The 16,972-nt window shown below is 41.8% G+C and overlaps 1 protein-coding gene across 6 annotated transcripts in view; it reads left to right on the top strand.

Moving 5' to 3' along the window:
- Positions 1-16,972, top strand: part of PAG1 (phosphoprotein membrane anchor with glycosphingolipid microdomains 1) — a 108,573-nt gene that overhangs the window by 14,762 nt on the left and 76,839 nt on the right. For all 6 annotated transcript variants that reach the window (XM_072034494.1, XM_072034497.1, XM_072034496.1 and 3 more), the window contains one exon: positions 11,090-11,150. The gene's annotated coding sequence lies outside the window, so the exon portion shown is untranslated. The remainder of the gene's footprint in view (positions 1-11,089; positions 11,151-16,972) is intronic.

Genomic DNA, 16,972 nt, shown 5'->3' on the forward strand with positions numbered 1-16,972 from the left:
CATACCGAGACTTCAAAGAGTTTCAGAAAAGGTCCAAGTTACAGTGTGTGCATATCTATCTTTTAACTTTTAGGGCCTTTTAGACACCGAAGTACCTTTCCCACACACAAATAACAGGAGACCAGTTAAAAATAGGATTAAAGTCAGGAGGAAGAAAATTCATTTCCTCAGACCCTCAGAGTCGGCATGGGAGGCTGCTTGAACACGTTGTAAAAATCACATAAGGCATCTGCATCTGAATACAAGCAAGCAGAAACAGTGGTCTGCTGAAAGCACAAATGTTAGGAGTTGTTCAGACTACAAAGCTATTCTTGAGCATATGGGTATCTGCCCCTAATGAATCCAACAGAAAGCAGCCAGGCTGTGTTGAGTCAAATACAAGCTGAACACCGAGATCTAAAAAGGACTTTGAAGAGCAGAGAGTCTGCAACATGAAAGTAAATGATAAACCACATAGATATCAGAAGGTGGGTAGCTGTAAGAGCACTGGTGGGCATGCAGGATCACCGTGCTGCTGAGAGGACATGAGAAGAATGAAAAGATAGCTTAATTGTTCATCACAGGGGAATTTGGGCAGGTGCTTTGCTGAGTGACAAGGATGAGAAGGTGTCAGACTGCTGACATATAGAAACAGAAGTGCTGGGAGAAACTGGCAAACTGGGTACGGAGATGTCTCCCTGTGTTGCGCAGAGTGTAGCCCGTGCTCTGAAGAGGCAGCATTGCTGACAGAAAGCATGCCACGTGCCGGGATGCTGCAGCTGGGATTTGTGAATCTGCACTGCCCTTTTTGGATTTCACATAAAAAAAAAAAAAAAGGGAATTGGCAGAAAGAAAGAAGTGATTTTAAAGAATGGTGATAGTCCTGGGAGGCTGAGAGCTCCCTGGGGAGCAGTTTCTCTCCTTGGCACACTCCAGCTGGCTTTCTTTGCCTTCTCCTTTCCTCTCACACAGGTGGGTACAGCCATCCTCCTGTAGTCAGCTCGTGCAGAGCTCTTTGCAAGCCTGTAACTAATTTCACTGTGCAAATCCATCCTTCCGAAAACCTAGCTCTTTCTTGGTAAATGTTCATCTTTAGCTTCTCCCCTGATTTCTGAAACTGAAGAAAAATAATGGAAAAAAATGGATGGTTAGCCTTTTGGATATTTCATGAGATGGCTGTATTATTTATAAATAATGTATGACTTTGAAGCTACACACTTTCTCCCCAGGTTATATGTCTTGCATAACTGAATGGTATGATTTACCTTAAATTGCCCATCTGACATGCATCGTGAATCTCTGCACACCACTGTTTTTCTTATCCACAAGTGAAGGCCATGCAGGATAGGAGATTTGCATAAAATGATTTTTTCACGTAAATGTGATCAGGCTGAGGCCCCAGCATCTTGTTATAACATATGTACCAATGCTCTTGAATTGGGTTAGCGTCTACCTCGGTAATTGAATCTATTTGTTTGTTGCTGTAGTTTCAGGAATTAGTGCTGAGCAGGATGCATGCACTTGGGTGTTTTTACTGCAGTCTTTGTATCGTTGTCTTATACTAAGGATGCATATAAATAAAGCACTGGGCGATGGTCGGGAAGGGGTTCCCACTGAGGCTGCCTCCAGCTCCTGCCCAAATGGCTTCAGGCATGCTTCTCACCTTATCTCCACTGGCCCTGACCAGGCGGCCAGCCCCCGTGCAATTAAAATGGTGTGTAAGCTGGGGAGATAAGAGTCCCTGTCATTCAGGTGGTGACACAGTGCCCTTCAGTAGAAGGAGTGCACTGGAAGCTGCCTTTAATCCCTAGGAGATAAGGCACCATTGAACGATGTGGTGAGCCTGAGCTGAATTTTCCTTTTTCAGACTGCCTTGGAGGCCATTGGTTTTGGGTGTAACACTCTTCAGAGGCGAAACTGGTGGTAGAAGTCCCGAGCAGGAGCAGTGATGAAGAAAGCCGTGGTACAAGTAACTAGGCAGTGGCTGAATCTTGTTCTGACAGCAAGCTTCGGGACTGCCTTGAACAACAACTCAGAAGTGCTCTTCAGCTGGGATTGGCTCCATTTTTGTTTCCTGGTTTGGGTTAGAAGCTTCTCTCTAACCTTGGGCACAAACCTTGTGTCTTTGCTTTGGCAAACTTTACGATTTGGGTTCTCCACTGTTCAGACACTGGTAGAAGAGGTTGATGAGAAGAGAGACAAGGATTTTCAGGGGAACCCAGTGTAACAGCCCCCTGGTAGTTTGGCACAGGTTCTGTCCAACTCCAGTTTTATTTGATCTGTCCCAGCAAGTCAAGGTGCTCCTGTGGCCTGCTGTTGGCCAGGTAACATGCCGGGGCTGGGCCTGGCACCAGGGTGGATCCTGGTCCATGTGTCATTGTCCCCATAATAATGTAGGAGGCTCTGCGCAAAGCTGCTGCATTCACTGGGCTGGAGATGGCCCTGTATTTGTGTTGTGCCGCCCCAAACTCTGAGTCTGGGTAATCCAGAAACCAAATAGCATGGTTCTGATCCCACTGGTTTTAGATGTGCATTTGTACAGTTTTGAGTGTTGGTTTTGTGCTTTTTTGTTTTGTTTTGTTTTGTTTTGTTTTGTTTTGTTTTTAACCCCTAAGCACTGTTTTTGGCCGAACCTCTTCATTCATGTTCTTTCCTTCCTTGTTCAGTTTGCTTTCTTTCTGTTCTTCCAGATCCTTGGATAGCCATCTTACCCCAGCTTCTGTGATCTTCCCCTAACCTCGTTGTCTGTGCTTTACCTGAAGCATGAATAAATGAGATAATGAGACACAGGCCAGTCATCCCAATTACTTTGTGTATGAATGCATATGTATGTCCTAATGTCTCCCTTGTCTCTCATCTTTCTATCCTTTTATACAGCAATCTCTGGAGGACGGGATTATCTTTTGGTGTGCATCTAGCATGTTGACACTGCTGCGGTATGAATAGCATTGACTGATGGTATACATTTTTGAAAAACTGGAGCTGTATTGTAGTGTTCATTTGGGCTAGTAATAGCCAGCAAATTACGGTGAAACCTAGCTTGTCATCACTGTCAATAAAGTATTTTCCTGCATTCAGGTTGTCATTGTACAGCTTTTACTTTTGAAGTCAGAAGGGTAGATAAAATGTAGTGGGTACAGCCCGTAATAATTATTTGATGCATTTTATATTAATGTTAATGTGTTCTGAGTAATGGTTTATGGGAAAGATGTGCTAATTTGGGTAATGGTGGTAGTATTTTGATCAGGTGTGTAGTAAATGCAGAAATTTGAGGGTATATTTTGAAGGCTTCTCCATCTTTCTGTAATTACCAGATAGATAATATGAACTTGCCAGATCCAGCATGCTAATGATTGCCTTCCAGCTTTTAGAGAGACAGAAATTATACGCTAGCTGTGTCTGAACGAGATTTTTCTTTGGTAGTGTAATAAAACATACAATACTTTGCTCGCTTGCCGTTTCGTAAACATCCATGAATATGTCCCTGGTCTTTCAATACAGAAAATAATGAAGATGAAGCTAAATCTACTTTAAGAGTACTCAAATGGCTATTGATGGCTGGGGAATGCTGGGTTATCAATAGTGGATGAACTGCTTTGCTGCTGTCTGACACTTTGGAGGGGTGTCTCGTGAATCATTTTCAGATAAAAGGTGAATGTTCTTGCTGTCCAATTTTGCTCCTCTTAAATTGCTACATTTTTCAGCTTCATCTGCAGATTTCCTGGAGCAAACTCTCTGTGGCTGAGGTGCAGGGTACTTTCTTAGTGAGATGCCTTTTTGAGCTCTGCTGCTTGATTAAAGGCAAGTCTGCTGAGATTGTAGCATGTGATGATCATCTGCTGCGCTCTGTATTCCACAGACAACTTATGCCATTAAGAAGAAGGTAAAGAGAAGGGTATTTGGATAATATCCTTAAATGTACCAGGTACCTGTGGTGCCTCGCAGTTGGGTCTAGAATAATGGGCAAGGGAGCACGTTGGCTATTGTGCTGCTAGCCATTTCATTAGTTACACCTTGCTGTATCTTACTTTTAGAGGAACAATCTGCAGCCACAAAAATCCCCCCCGTTGGAGGGAGTTCTTTCCAGTATATATTTTCTTCTGTAATACATTGGGTATAGGAGATTTACTCAGAGGGACACAGAGAGCTTTAGTCTTTCATCCTTATTTCCATCACATAGAGACAGTGTAGGCAAAGGAGCAGTTGAGGGTAGCAAGTCAGCTCTTAGATGAAGGAAAAAAGAAGTGGTAGAAGCTGTGGCAACAATATTCCTAAGTCTGCAGGAAATCATCTAATCCCTAGTTGGTATAAAACACTCTTAAATTCGCCAAAGCTTTTGAAACGGGCTTCTCTGTTTCAGAAGCAAGCGATGCAGCCCCAAGGCAATGAGTGGCATGAGTTTGGTGTGGTGCTGCTGCGGGAAGGCCTTTGGATGTGAGACCATAACACTACTTGGTTGTTCGGCTCCAGAGGCATGAACCAGATCACATGTTGTTGGAGAACACTCTGCAGGGTGTGGGGGAAGTCCTGGGAGAAAGCCTTTGTGAGCTTATTCTGTTTGCGTTATTCTGAAACCAGAAAAATGAGATGCTGCTATTAGAAGTATCTGTTTTAGGCTGGTCTGTGCTATGAGTAAACGGTGAGGCTCACATTCTCCTGTGCTTTTTCCACGCTACATAGAGCCAACTCTTGCCAGGTACTTATTTGTATGGTGAGTTTCAGTGTCTGTAAACAGTCGGACTTCTCTAGCTGATGTGAGGACTGAAAGATGGTGCCTGAAGCTTTGATTTGGGCACAGAAACCTCATTAATGGGTAATGAAGGGAGGAGGTGGAATGCAAGGAAATCAGCTTTTATGTTTTTGGCAGACTGGAAGGCTGCTGCTTGTTCTCTGGCCTTTCCTGTCTTTCCCCCCACCCTCCAGGATCTCCCCTTGAATTTGCTCTAGACAATTACATGAAATTAAGCTTTATTATGTGAAATTAGACTTTATTAAAACTACTGCCTCAGACAGTGGTGAGATCTCTCCCTTGGGCCCCTATCCTCCACCGCCCCCCCCCCCCCCCCCCCCGATTTTTTCCAGGAGCTGAAGAGGCTGCTGTTGACATCTAAGTGTATTGTTGAGTTGCTTTAAAAACTACTTCAGTGCTGGGTCATGGGAAAGGTTTTCAGTGCAGTATTTTACACTGATGCATCCATAACTCTAGCAGCAGCCATCATCAGAACCACTGCTTTCGCTTCTTCAGTAAATAAATAAGCACTCCTCACAGTCATTTTTCCTGGGCTCTGTGTGCCAGTTCCATGAATTAAAATGCACAAAAAGAATACAGCGTGAGGAGGGGTGGTTGTGTACTTAGCAGTTACCATGGCAATAATTAAGGGCATGCTTACACCAGTGGACCCAGGAGCACTCAGATCTGGGGATGCCGTATCTGTGACCCATCAGGATGAGACTGGGAAATGTTTCCCCCCCCTTTTCTTTTCTCTTCTCTCTCGCCCCAGTGCAGTGTGGTTTGTGGAGGGGCAGCACCTAAAGACGAGGCCTGCCTGGTTTTCCCTGGGCAGGAAGGATGCTCTATGGCAGACCTCTGGCATGTCTAAAAAAGACAGTTTGAACAAAATCCACAGCTAACGTAAATTAGTATAGCGTCATTAACAGGAACAAAGCATTAGCATTTCATGGTTGTGAAGAACTGTACTACAGTATCATGTCATTCATATCATATCATATATTATTTTACTGTTTTCTGCTATTGGTGCCAGCAATGCTGAGAGATGAGGTAAAGCAGAAGAAATGCTCTAGACCAGTTGTTCCCAAAATGTCCTATGGTTGTGTACCTGCACTCCTTCACGGACTTGGCTGTGAAGGTGAATATGCTTTAATGGTACAGGCTCTTCTTGATATTTCTGACAAAATATGCAGCCACTCTTCCTATTTTCAATCTGTATGTTTTCTCTTTTTCCCCAAATGGTCTTACATTACTTTCCTGGCTTTCTCTTGACTCTAGTTGCTGCCAGCCTCTCACACAGCCTCTCAGGTCTCAGTTGCTGCCTCCCTTGCCCTGTGTCCTCCTGCCTCTGCCAAGGCACTGCCAGACTTCCCTTGTTCCAACTGGAGGGATCTCAGTTCACCCTGTTCTCATACAAATGGTTCCCAATCTCCTTTTTCACTCATTTTTTTCTCCCTAGCTTTTGCCTAAACTGACTGACTCTCTCGCTCTCCTTCCTCCCTACTTTCTTGCCCTCCTTTACTCTGCTTTTCTCCCTGCCTCTGCAGCCAAATTTCCTTGCCATTTCTCATCCATTATCTTCCCTTCACATCTCTGTCCCGATTTTCCCCTCTTTTCCTTACTCTTCTGTTTCTTTACTGTTGTTCCTGCTTTCACAGTATTACGCCTCTTCCATTTCAGTGTGCAATAAAAAGCATCTCTCTGACAGAAAGCTTTTTTCTTGGTTCATGTCAAGTCCCTACTTCAAAGAGCAGAGATACTGGAGCTTCTCAAAGGAAAAGGATGCCAAGACCTTTTAACTTGGGCAAGGAAAGACATTTTTCTTTGGCTTTATTTTCACAAACACAAGCATTGTTTTAATGAAAATTTAGCATGAGGCTGCATTTTTTAAACAGTTGAAAATGGTTCTGCAAGAGAGAAGTGCCAGACAGCTTTAGTAAGCAGTGCTGCTGCCAGCCTCACCTCTGTTACTTATCATCAGGAAATGCTGTTACCGTCTTCCAAGTCCTTTTTCTCAACATGTTGGCAAATACTTAGGCTTGGAAGATTTAATATGATAATGCAAATTTTGCAAGGCTCCCAGTAGAGTCAGTTACCCAAGGAGAAAGAGCTGGGTGAGCAGTGAACTGCTGCCTGCCTTGGCATCTCAGAAGAGTCAGTTTGGAAATGAGAGCCCCATTTTGGAGTTGGGCATTATTTGGGAAACCCTTGATGTTAGGATTGCACATGTCTATCTATATGTGTATAATCATTCCTTCAGAATTAGTTCTATATACATACATATATATATTCCTATATATGTAAATCAAAGGCACCTCACAAATTACAGAAGCCTGTATCACCATGGTCATCCCATTTTATAGAAGGGTGAGATTGGGATGCTGACACACAGAAGACAGCTGTCAATACTGCACAAAATTTGCAACTACTGAAATAGATATCTGGATGTTTAATGAGGCAATTAAGCTCCACCAACCTTATATTGTCCAGGGTCTGTCTGTCACATTGTACTTTTGCCTAGATACTAAAAGGAAGGTGTGATCCCCAGTGAGTTAATAAAAATAATTATTTCATGCTGGGAAAAAAAAAATGAAAGAAAAAATGAGCTGCAGAAAATTTGCCTGTGACATTTAAACTAACTAACTCTGAGTTTGTCTGAGCAACTTATCTTTGAGTATTTGCAGGAGAGAAAGCAGGATATGAATGAAAGCATCTCAATTGTGTTTGAGTTGCCTGATAGATGAAGAGAATTTCTGGTGACTCCATCTGGCTGGAAGGTCTATCTGTGTGATCTCTTCTCTGGCAGATGGAATATAACACTAGGAGGAGTCCTTTGATTATCAAAGCATGGGAATGACTCCAGTGCAGTATCACCCTGAGACACCCCTTTCTTTCAGAGTGACAGGTGATGTTTCTGGGATGTTAGAGAAAGCTGATTTCCCCCTGCTGCACTGAACATGTGTACACCAGATTTTCTTTTGGCAATATTAAACCTGTCCACCTTGCCTGTCTGTTGCTGGTGGGGAAAGAAATGAAAATAAAGAGTATGCATATAGAGAACATACTGAGTACAAAGGGACTGAACGAAGAGAATATGTTGATTATTTCATTAATATATATCAGTATTTTTTTTTTACAAAAGTGTTTGGGTTTAGATTCTTGTAGTTTCTATTAAATACTTTTTAAAACACATAAAAGATGATTAGGCTGACATTTCCTTAACATAGAGGTTCTTTCTCAAATAGCGTAATATTTTTCTCCCCACTATTGTTAGCTTTCTCTTTTCAGTCATATCTGCAGCATCCCATTGAGCATTTTCTCACGTCTGTCAAGATTTCTCCTTGCAACACGCAGTGTTGCAAGTGCACCTACCAGCAGTCTCACATCCAAACCTTTCTTTAATTTCAGGGAATAACATTCAGCTTAGTCTTGTGAGTTTGAGCAAGTAACAAAGGGAGCCAACATCAGCCTTCACTTAATTGCAGGCCACTTCAGTGTCAGAAAGGAGCTGTGGGTGTCAGTAACTGCTTGGCAGGGGAATGTGAAAAGACTATAGCCACGAGGGCCGTGATTCAGCAGGGTTTCCTCTGATGTCTGGGGAAATGTGTGCTGGGGAAGACAGCCTCAACACTTTTCTGCCCACATTGGCCTCAGTTACTACTCCCCTTGCTCTGGAGGAGGTTTGGAGAAAGTTGTTTCTTACAGCCAGACCGTGCCTTTTCCAGCTTACCCATGCTCATCATTGCAGTTTGGGGTAGAGAATTAGTGGTCTGAGCCACACATCAATCCAAATTAATAGAGATGTATATAGGTCATCTTTGGGGATAGGGATGCTTATGGAGAATTCCTCGCTGTCCACCCACATGTCTCTTGATGGATGACCTTCCCCTTTTCACCACCTACCTATTATAGCCTTATCTGTGACATTAGTTTACATTTCTATAGGCAGTCAGCGCTTCCTTTCTCAGAAACCTAGGGTGGCTTATGTGTTAGGGACAGACAGGTTTGGGGGGAATTTTCTTAAACGAGAGGAAGAATTACTCTCTGTGAAGCTTCCCTGCACAATTCATGGGTACATCCTGATATCCACCCACTTTGTTTCACCTCTTGGGTCATCCTGCTTTTCAACGTGAGATCCTTAATCATAGCTCATGGCATTATCTCCAGGAAATGCCATTACAGTAGTCTTGCTGTTGGACTTTCTTTCACTGTGTCTCACTACTGACCAGCACCAGACAATACAGACCTGACTGTAAACACCTGAGGTTACAAAGAAGCGAGGGCATCAGCTGGTTATTCTACAAACTTTAATTGAAATAAAAATGTTTGCTACTTTTTAACTTTTTTTTTCTTTGCTTGTTCTGTGGCATTATTTATAAAGACTTTCCTTTTAACTTCCTTAAGCTTAGTTTTCTATTAGTACTCCTGACGTGCATGTATGTAATTGGCGTTGGTGATTAATACATTTAGTGGAGTTTCTGTCTTGAACGCGTTTGCTTTGGCACTCATCCTGATTTTTTCTCTTTGCTATTCATGTTGGCCCCCTGAGACACTTTCTAATTCTTTTTTTTTTTTTTGGCATAACATTCATTTTGATTTCATAGCTGATAGCATTATTATTTTATCAAATAATATGATAAATTGTTACAGCTATCCTGCAGTAGCAGCCAAAGCAATGATGCTTTCTAATGGCGCACTTTACCTCTGCTGTATTATCGCCGCCCATTTCATTATTGGCACGTTGATTACAGCTGTGTTTCTCAGGGGCTATGAAATATTCAGCAGTGTAGAGTAGCCTGGGGAGCATTGCAGTCCTTGCAGCCAGACACCTGCCCTCAGAGGCAAAGGACCAAAAACTTTGTACATTTAAAACCGATGTGAAAATTCCTGCTTGCTTTAGCTTTCCCTACAGCACTGGCTAGAGATGCATGCTAATTAAAAATTGCCACTTTGCTTATCTTGTGATTGGATGGGGTAAGAATTGCAATAAATACACAGTTAATGCATTTCTGCCACATTTACCTGGCAAAGAAGGAAAGAAATGTTGGTAACGTTGATGCCTGTGTCATTGTGAGGCAGTTGACATTTTGGGTGGAGTTGGAGAAAAAAATCTGTGTTAAGGGCAAAAATTAATGCTGCAGGTCATTTTCTCACACTTTGTCTCTCTGCAGGACTAGGCACCAATGATTGACTGAAATGTGCAATATTTTACCAAGTAGGAAGCAGATAAGATTTTTATAAACAGGATACTTCATCATTAAAGCAAAGAAACAATTGCTTTGACCTTGACACTGAGTGAGTAAGGCCAGCATTGTGATAATTGAGAATGTAACCAAGCAACAGTTCTGTAGTAGCTTGCACTGCATTATTTTTAGTAGACTATACCAGCAATGGGGAGGCCTGAACTAGCAAAACAGCTGGTTAATGCTTGCAAAAAAAAAAAAATTTCTTTGTGCAAAGGGTTTGAGTTGTAATATGTGCTTACACTAATTATAATGTGGGCTTACGTCAAAAGAAAGTAATTGAATCAGCATATCCTTCTGTGGTCTGAGCAGGCAGATAGCCTGACAGGATCCCTGATTTCTTAAGCTGCTTTAGAAACATGAATCTCTTCTGAAAATTAGTGGCATAGAAGAAATGGCATATTCCTTCAGAACTAGCCTATTTTAAATCTATTTCCACTTACTTTGGCAGTAATTAGAATTCCTAATCCTACTGGTTAGCACTGTACAGCCTTATTTATTTGCAAAGTTGGACCATAGCTTTAGCTATGAATAGCATAACTCATTTGAAGAAGCCAACTGGAGAAGATGTGCTCCAACTGTGGTTTAAACTAGTCTTTCAATAATACAGCAAACCAGTTCCCTACAAAGTTAAAGGTGTAAGACCCCTTACATTTGGAATAAGCATCCAGGGAAAAGAAGGTATTTTCTTCTCTCAATTGACAAACCAAGCTAGTTTTTTTTGTTTGTTTGTTTGTTTGTTTTTTTTCAGAAACCTCTCTAAGGGTCACTGCATGGGTATAAACTACCCTAACTTTATGTATATGAACCTTTCATTCTGATCTGGTCCATGAAATCCATACTATTGGAAACAATATATAGATGAGAGAATAAAAATTTCAAAATTCTCAGCCTAAATTCTTCATAAGATCTTTGAAAGTCAGAAGATTTTAAACAAACAAAAATAATGAGTTTAAAAACTATATTAGTTATACTGGGGCATTTTAAGTACAGGAAGGAAAACTCTTTCTAAAAGTATCTTTCTCTGAATATGATTTTAAATTTGAAGAAACAGAAGGTAATGTATATTCTCTGTTATTCTCTCATAGTGTGGCATAATTGTTCAGAGCTGTGAAATTTTCTTTCCTTTTTTGTCTAGGAGGAAACGTTTGTCAATACCATATATCACTGAATCATCAAGCCCTACAGAAGACACCAAGGTAATTATTTATGTGTCTGCTTTTTGTTTCCTGTGGTGGTCAGCTTGGCTTTAGTTCAACTTTATGAAGACACCTGCAATTTATGAGCGTGCTGGTGCTAAGCAATCACACTGGGTAGCAGTGATACTACAAATAGCTTTTACGGAAGCTGTTGCTTACAGCTTCACGACCCATAATTTGCTGGGTAATATGTAAGTGTGTGTGTGTAAAATAAAGACATAATATATTCTGAAAATGCAGTTCTTTCCATGTCTTAAGAAGCAGTACTTCCAGCCCCAGCTGCAAAAGGTGAAATCAGCTGGATATGTTTATTTTCATGCTTATTTAGAAAGCTTTTCCTTACCTCATTATCTGCCTCTGGTGCTGGGAGGTTTGCTTGGTAGGTCTGTTTTGATTAAGGAAACCAACAGGTGCCTATCAGAAATTGTCATCTTTGCTCTCTTTGCCAAGTTCTTAAAAGCTGTTTCTGCTGCTGTTTGCTGTAGATGCTACAGATCTATATATTGCTTTTGCTTGTTTCAAAGCCTGTTCTGAAAGCATAGCTAATGAAGTCTCCATGTATATGGACAGAAAACAAATAACAAAATAGACAGCTGGGAGTTCGTATTTCACAGTTAAGTTGCAAAGCAGGATGTCAGAAGGTACAGAGAATAATACAGTAGTTAAGAAGTTAGTCTGAGCATGCAATCTGCCGTTTGTACCTGGTACCACTGCATGGAGACCAGTGAGATCAAGTCTTCAGTATATAGGGTGCTGTTTTCATTCATTTCTGGAGCTCTGATGAGATTTGAACAAAATCAATTTTATACCATATTGCCATTTAAATAATTAAGATCTCCCAACATCTAGCAGATGTTGATTTTTCAAAAACTGCAGTTTTTGAAAAAGTATCCCAAACTTTGTTGTGTGGCTGTTTCTAGTAAGTGATAATGTGGCACTGGACCAAAAGATGAATCTAGTGGTGGTGGGGCTAAACCTATGCTTCTGGTTATTCAAAATGGCAAGTTAACAAATAGATCTTGAGAGAAAGAGCCGTTTTCCAAAGCTTTGGCAGTCATTTGCACTTTCACAATGTGTTTTTTGTTGTTGTTGTTGTTGTTTTATTATTATTATTATTTTATTTTTTTAATTTTTAACCAAACTAAGTTCAGGAAAAGAAGAAACCTTTTATTCTGGGAGGAGAAGGACAGACAGCTGCTTAGTGACCTGCAGGCTTATCACTAGACTAGGAGCTACCTTCTTTACATAGAATCAGGTTTTCTTGTTCATGGTGTATTGTTGTTGTTTTTAAGCTAGTGAATCCTAGTGTTGGCTATTTTGACTTTATTAGCCAGTCAGCTGAGTGAGTATTTGTAGTTTGAGAGATTTTTCTCAAGGACTTATCAGTACCAAATAGGGTGTTCAGTTCTTTCTGAATATAAGGTGTTAACTTGTGCAGTTCATTTTGTTGTATGCAATGCACTCACTTTGTGGCTCAGTTGATAAATACTGTGAACACTCCAAGTCCCTTTCTTAGCACAAAGATAGTCTTGAAACTTTCCAGGGAATCAATGCTATTTTAGGGCATACCAACCTGGTATTCCTCATTTCCAGCATGTTGATAAGACCACAAGTGAAAAACTTTCAAGGTGACCACATCATGCTGACTGACCTTGTGCATGTTCCTAGCTTCTCCTAAAGGAAAGTTCATTAGCTGAGAGAAGCTTAATGGTTTAACTGATTTTGAGAAGCAAAAGCTGAGAGCACACCTGTGGTAGTATACTGGGTTACACAACTTGTTTAACATGCTATCTCCTAAGCTACAGTGAATGAGTTTGTGTGAATATACTCTAAGCCCCTCTCTGAGTCTCTTTTTATTATCCACACATAGTGCAGAGATGCTTCAGTCCCAGATCTTGCGCCCATGTGAAATACATAAATATAATTGGTGTATAATTGATGGAAATATTGCTTCTTGGCAGTAATTGCCTTTAAAATGAACATAGAAATCAACAAACCTGGCCAGACACCTTAAAGGTAAAATCCATATAAAATCAATTTAATATTACCCATGCTTCTAATACCTTGTGGAAGCCAGAGCATTGTGATAGTTGTCTTTAATCTGTCAGAGATGAAGTGTTTTAGTTCCAAACTCCTGTTCTCTGTGAATGATACTCAGATCTGGAAATGAAACACCTCTGCAAGGTGAGGGGTCTTTCTCTTTCCTGTTGAATCACTCATCATTTTGGAAATTCTGTTTGCAATAAGAAAGCGCCGATGACTCTGCTACGTTTCTAAAGGACCTGGATATGCTGAGCTCTTGCACAGGAAATCAGGAATTGTGAGCAGGTTATCATGCTGTGTAATACTCCCATCAGCATTAGACAGCCGGACTACATCATCTGAGTACAGCTGTAGGTCTAGCGGTTTTTCCTGCTGGATCAAAAAAATTGAGAATCTTGGAGCTGAAAAAAAAATATGTTTTGGTGGGGCTTCAGGGTCTTTTAAAAATCTGGATTTACTTCTCTGCTCCCATTTGTAGTACAACCCAGAAGCAGCTGTTTTGCCTTGAGTGAGGCTGAGTGGTAAAGACAGGATCCTTTCAGCCAGTTTTATTGCTGGAGAAATAGCATCAAACTGCACCCTGGCAGTGTGGGATTTTTGGCTGTGTTAAAAACAACGAACCAGCTCTGGGTCAACTGGCTAGTGTAGTTTAGAGAGTGGCTGAAGAAAGTGTGTTCAGATTGAGGTCAGGAAGGCAAGTGTGGCTAGCAATTAGGGAGGTGGTTAGACTGAGGACCTCTTTCAACCAGTTACGCTGCTGAGGGTTTCTCAGTGTGAAAGCACACCCCAGGATGCTGCAATGCCTACACAGAAGGGTCTGGTTATTTCACTGAGGGGTTCCTCCCCTTGGGTGGGTATGGCTCTACCACGCTGAGGTGGAGAGGCTGCGGCCAGTGTCACTTCTAGGAAGCATAACTGATCATTTAAAATAGCATTAAAGTATTTTTTGACTATATGTGTCATACCATGTTTTTTTGTCTACATATATAATAAAATATCAGAGCTTCAAACTTGCTGCTCATTCTGTATTTGATAGTCTAATTATGCCATCTTCTGAACATGACTTCCAAATAGAAGGGAAGAGAAGGTGGGCATCTGGCAGCAGTTTTCACATACTACATATTGTACACAAGAGGACTGCTGCAAAACTGGGCCTCGTCTTTAACTCAGGTTTTCCTTGATGTTATCAAAATCTCCTGCCTCTAGACTAGGAGATCCCTTGCAGGATCTTGACAAAGTCTTCTGGGTACTCGCTGGGCTGCCCTTTGAACTCAGCTCACAATACTGCTTCATTTGCTGACCTAGAAAGCAAGTTTTCTTATTATTTCTGGAAAAATGCTCAGAACTTTAATTGAAAATCTGTGTTCTTATTTGTAAGAAGATGCATTTAATTTTATTTTTTTTTCTTCAAGCATAGCTAAATGTAAATAATTGCACAAATTGTAGGTTTTATACTATCAGAGGAAATGTATTATTTTTTTCTTCAAGAAATGCCTAAACAAATTTCACAGTTCAGGTGACAGCTTCCTTCTTAGCTGTGTCCTGCAGCTTAAAACCCTTCCTTGTTTTGGTGTCCTTCTCCCATACCACACGTTGGTGTAATTTCATGCTATGTGACAGACGTGTTGGTGGCATGGGGTATACATCACTGCCTGCTTCTGCTCTGCTGAAGTGTGCTTGCTTTGCATAGCCCCATTATTCTTCATTGTGATCAGCAGTGACCACAGTGATAAAATCTGCTCTATGGCCCTCACAAGTCTGGGATAGTTTTGGTGCAACCATCAGCAAAATTACGCTGCTTTCTGCCAGCGGGGAAGGGGCTGCCCCATACATAAGGCAGTTTGAGTCAAGCGTGCCTTGGTTGAGTGTCCCACACCACGTGGTCCTGTCAGCCAGGGGTTGGTGGAAATACAGAATCACAGAATCATGGAAAAGACCCTCAAGATCATCAAGTCCAACCACCAACTTGACCTACCAAGTCCCATCACTAAATCATGTCCCTCAGCACCATGCCTGCACATACAGAATCACAGGATCATGTGGGGGGGGCAGGAGGCGAAGGCCTGCTTTGGGGTGTGCGGTGGCAGTGGACAGGTTTCACCGCGGTATGCCACATTCCTGTGTCTCTGCACTGGGTTTTCAGGTCCAGCCTTGACGTGATGAGTGCAGGAGGTGTGTGTCTGAAGGACAGGGTGCTGGCTGGTTGCAGGTCAGAGAGGGCTTGCTAACATGGCGTTGTTCATCAGGACAGGGGAAGCACCATCAGGATCCCAGCTCTGCCCATCATTAGAGAGGCAGGACACACAGGTCCCCCAGAGCCCTTTCAGTGCACAGGATGTGCTGGTTTGGTGCTCAGAATTTGGAGCCTTCCTGTGCCTGAAGTAATTTGGGAATAATTGCTCAGCTCTCAGTTCTCTTCCTGCTTACTTCCCTAATAATGTTTAAACACAAACAGTGCATCAACACTACCAGTGGTTTGGGGTTTGCATTTATTCAACATCAATAAAAATACACTCGAGCTTCATCCTGATCCTTCTCCTTTTTCCTGGATTTTTCTTTTTTTTCTGGAAAGCCACCTCTCTGTGTCTTTACAATTTCAATTTCTTCCATTTGGTAAAATAAATGTTTTGTATGTGAGCTGATGCTGATGGGCTCAGAACACCTCAGCTGTAGCTTCTGCATGTCTGTAGGTTTCTTTCCCCAAGATATCAGGTTTTCCCTCTGCTTTCTTTAGATTGCACTTCCAGATGGCCAGCTCTCCTGCAGCACTAACCACCCCCAGGCCAGGGCGCTCAGCTGCAGCTCCTCAACCTGAAAAGGTCATAAATACATGAAGTTTGTGCTTTTCATTATGTGAATGTAGCAGGAGGAGCTGCTTTGTCAGCATGCTCCCAGGGGGAGGATCTGCATTGAGAGGTCTGCACAGTGGTGGAGGGGAAAAAGACCTTTGAGGGCAATGTCCTTGGGCTAGACACTGTTGGCTTGGAGTCAGTAGTCTCAGAGATTGTTCATGCGTCTGATGAAAACTCGCTGTCTTGTCTTTGCCTCTTCTTTTTCTTTCTCTGGTGCTGTTTGGGTTGCTGATCTGCTGAACCTCAAAGCTGCTCAGAAAAAGCACCAAAGGTTTGTACCCTTTTTGCAGAACACCCCAGTCATGTCCTCACAGGCTTCACGTGTGAGGCTGACTTTGGTGAGAAACACAGCAGAAAGGAGATGTTTTGGGGAGATGAGGAGCTGTGAGAGAGCAGCTCTTCTCAGCTGTAGTATAAATGAATTAAAGACCTCCCTTGTGACAGTAGGCAAAGTTGTCTTATTTTGACCCATACTGAAAAGGTAGAGGGGTTCAGGTGTTCCTGCGATGGGTTTGCATCACTGTGACTTTGGTGGTGGATGCTGGATCTGCAACCAGTGCTGGCTGTGGAAATAGGCTTACACTGCAGGAATGACTAAGGCGATTAGGGAGCTGCATGAATGATTGATTTGCCCTGCTTTTGTTTCACTTTTGATCCCAGGCCCTCTGTAAAAATAGAAAGCATTTCTGGAAGAGGATATTTTTAAGATATAAATTAAGGCAGTTGTAGCAGCAGACAGCTTTATTACACAAATTCGTACCAAAACTGCTCCGAGAGGAACAAAGTTAAAATTAGTTGCTTCCATACCTCTGTAACATGTATATTAGAGATTTGTAGATAAGTAATTGCCAAATACTTTGCAATACAAATATCTATTTGCATTTTAAGAGGGCAATATTATTATTCTTCAAATGGGATACACAGCGA

This window comes from Anas platyrhynchos, chromosome 2, assembly GCF_047663525.1.
Source record: "Anas platyrhynchos isolate ZD024472 breed Pekin duck chromosome 2, IASCAAS_PekinDuck_T2T, whole genome shotgun sequence".
Lineage (NCBI taxonomy): Eukaryota > Metazoa > Chordata > Aves > Anseriformes > Anatidae > Anas > Anas platyrhynchos.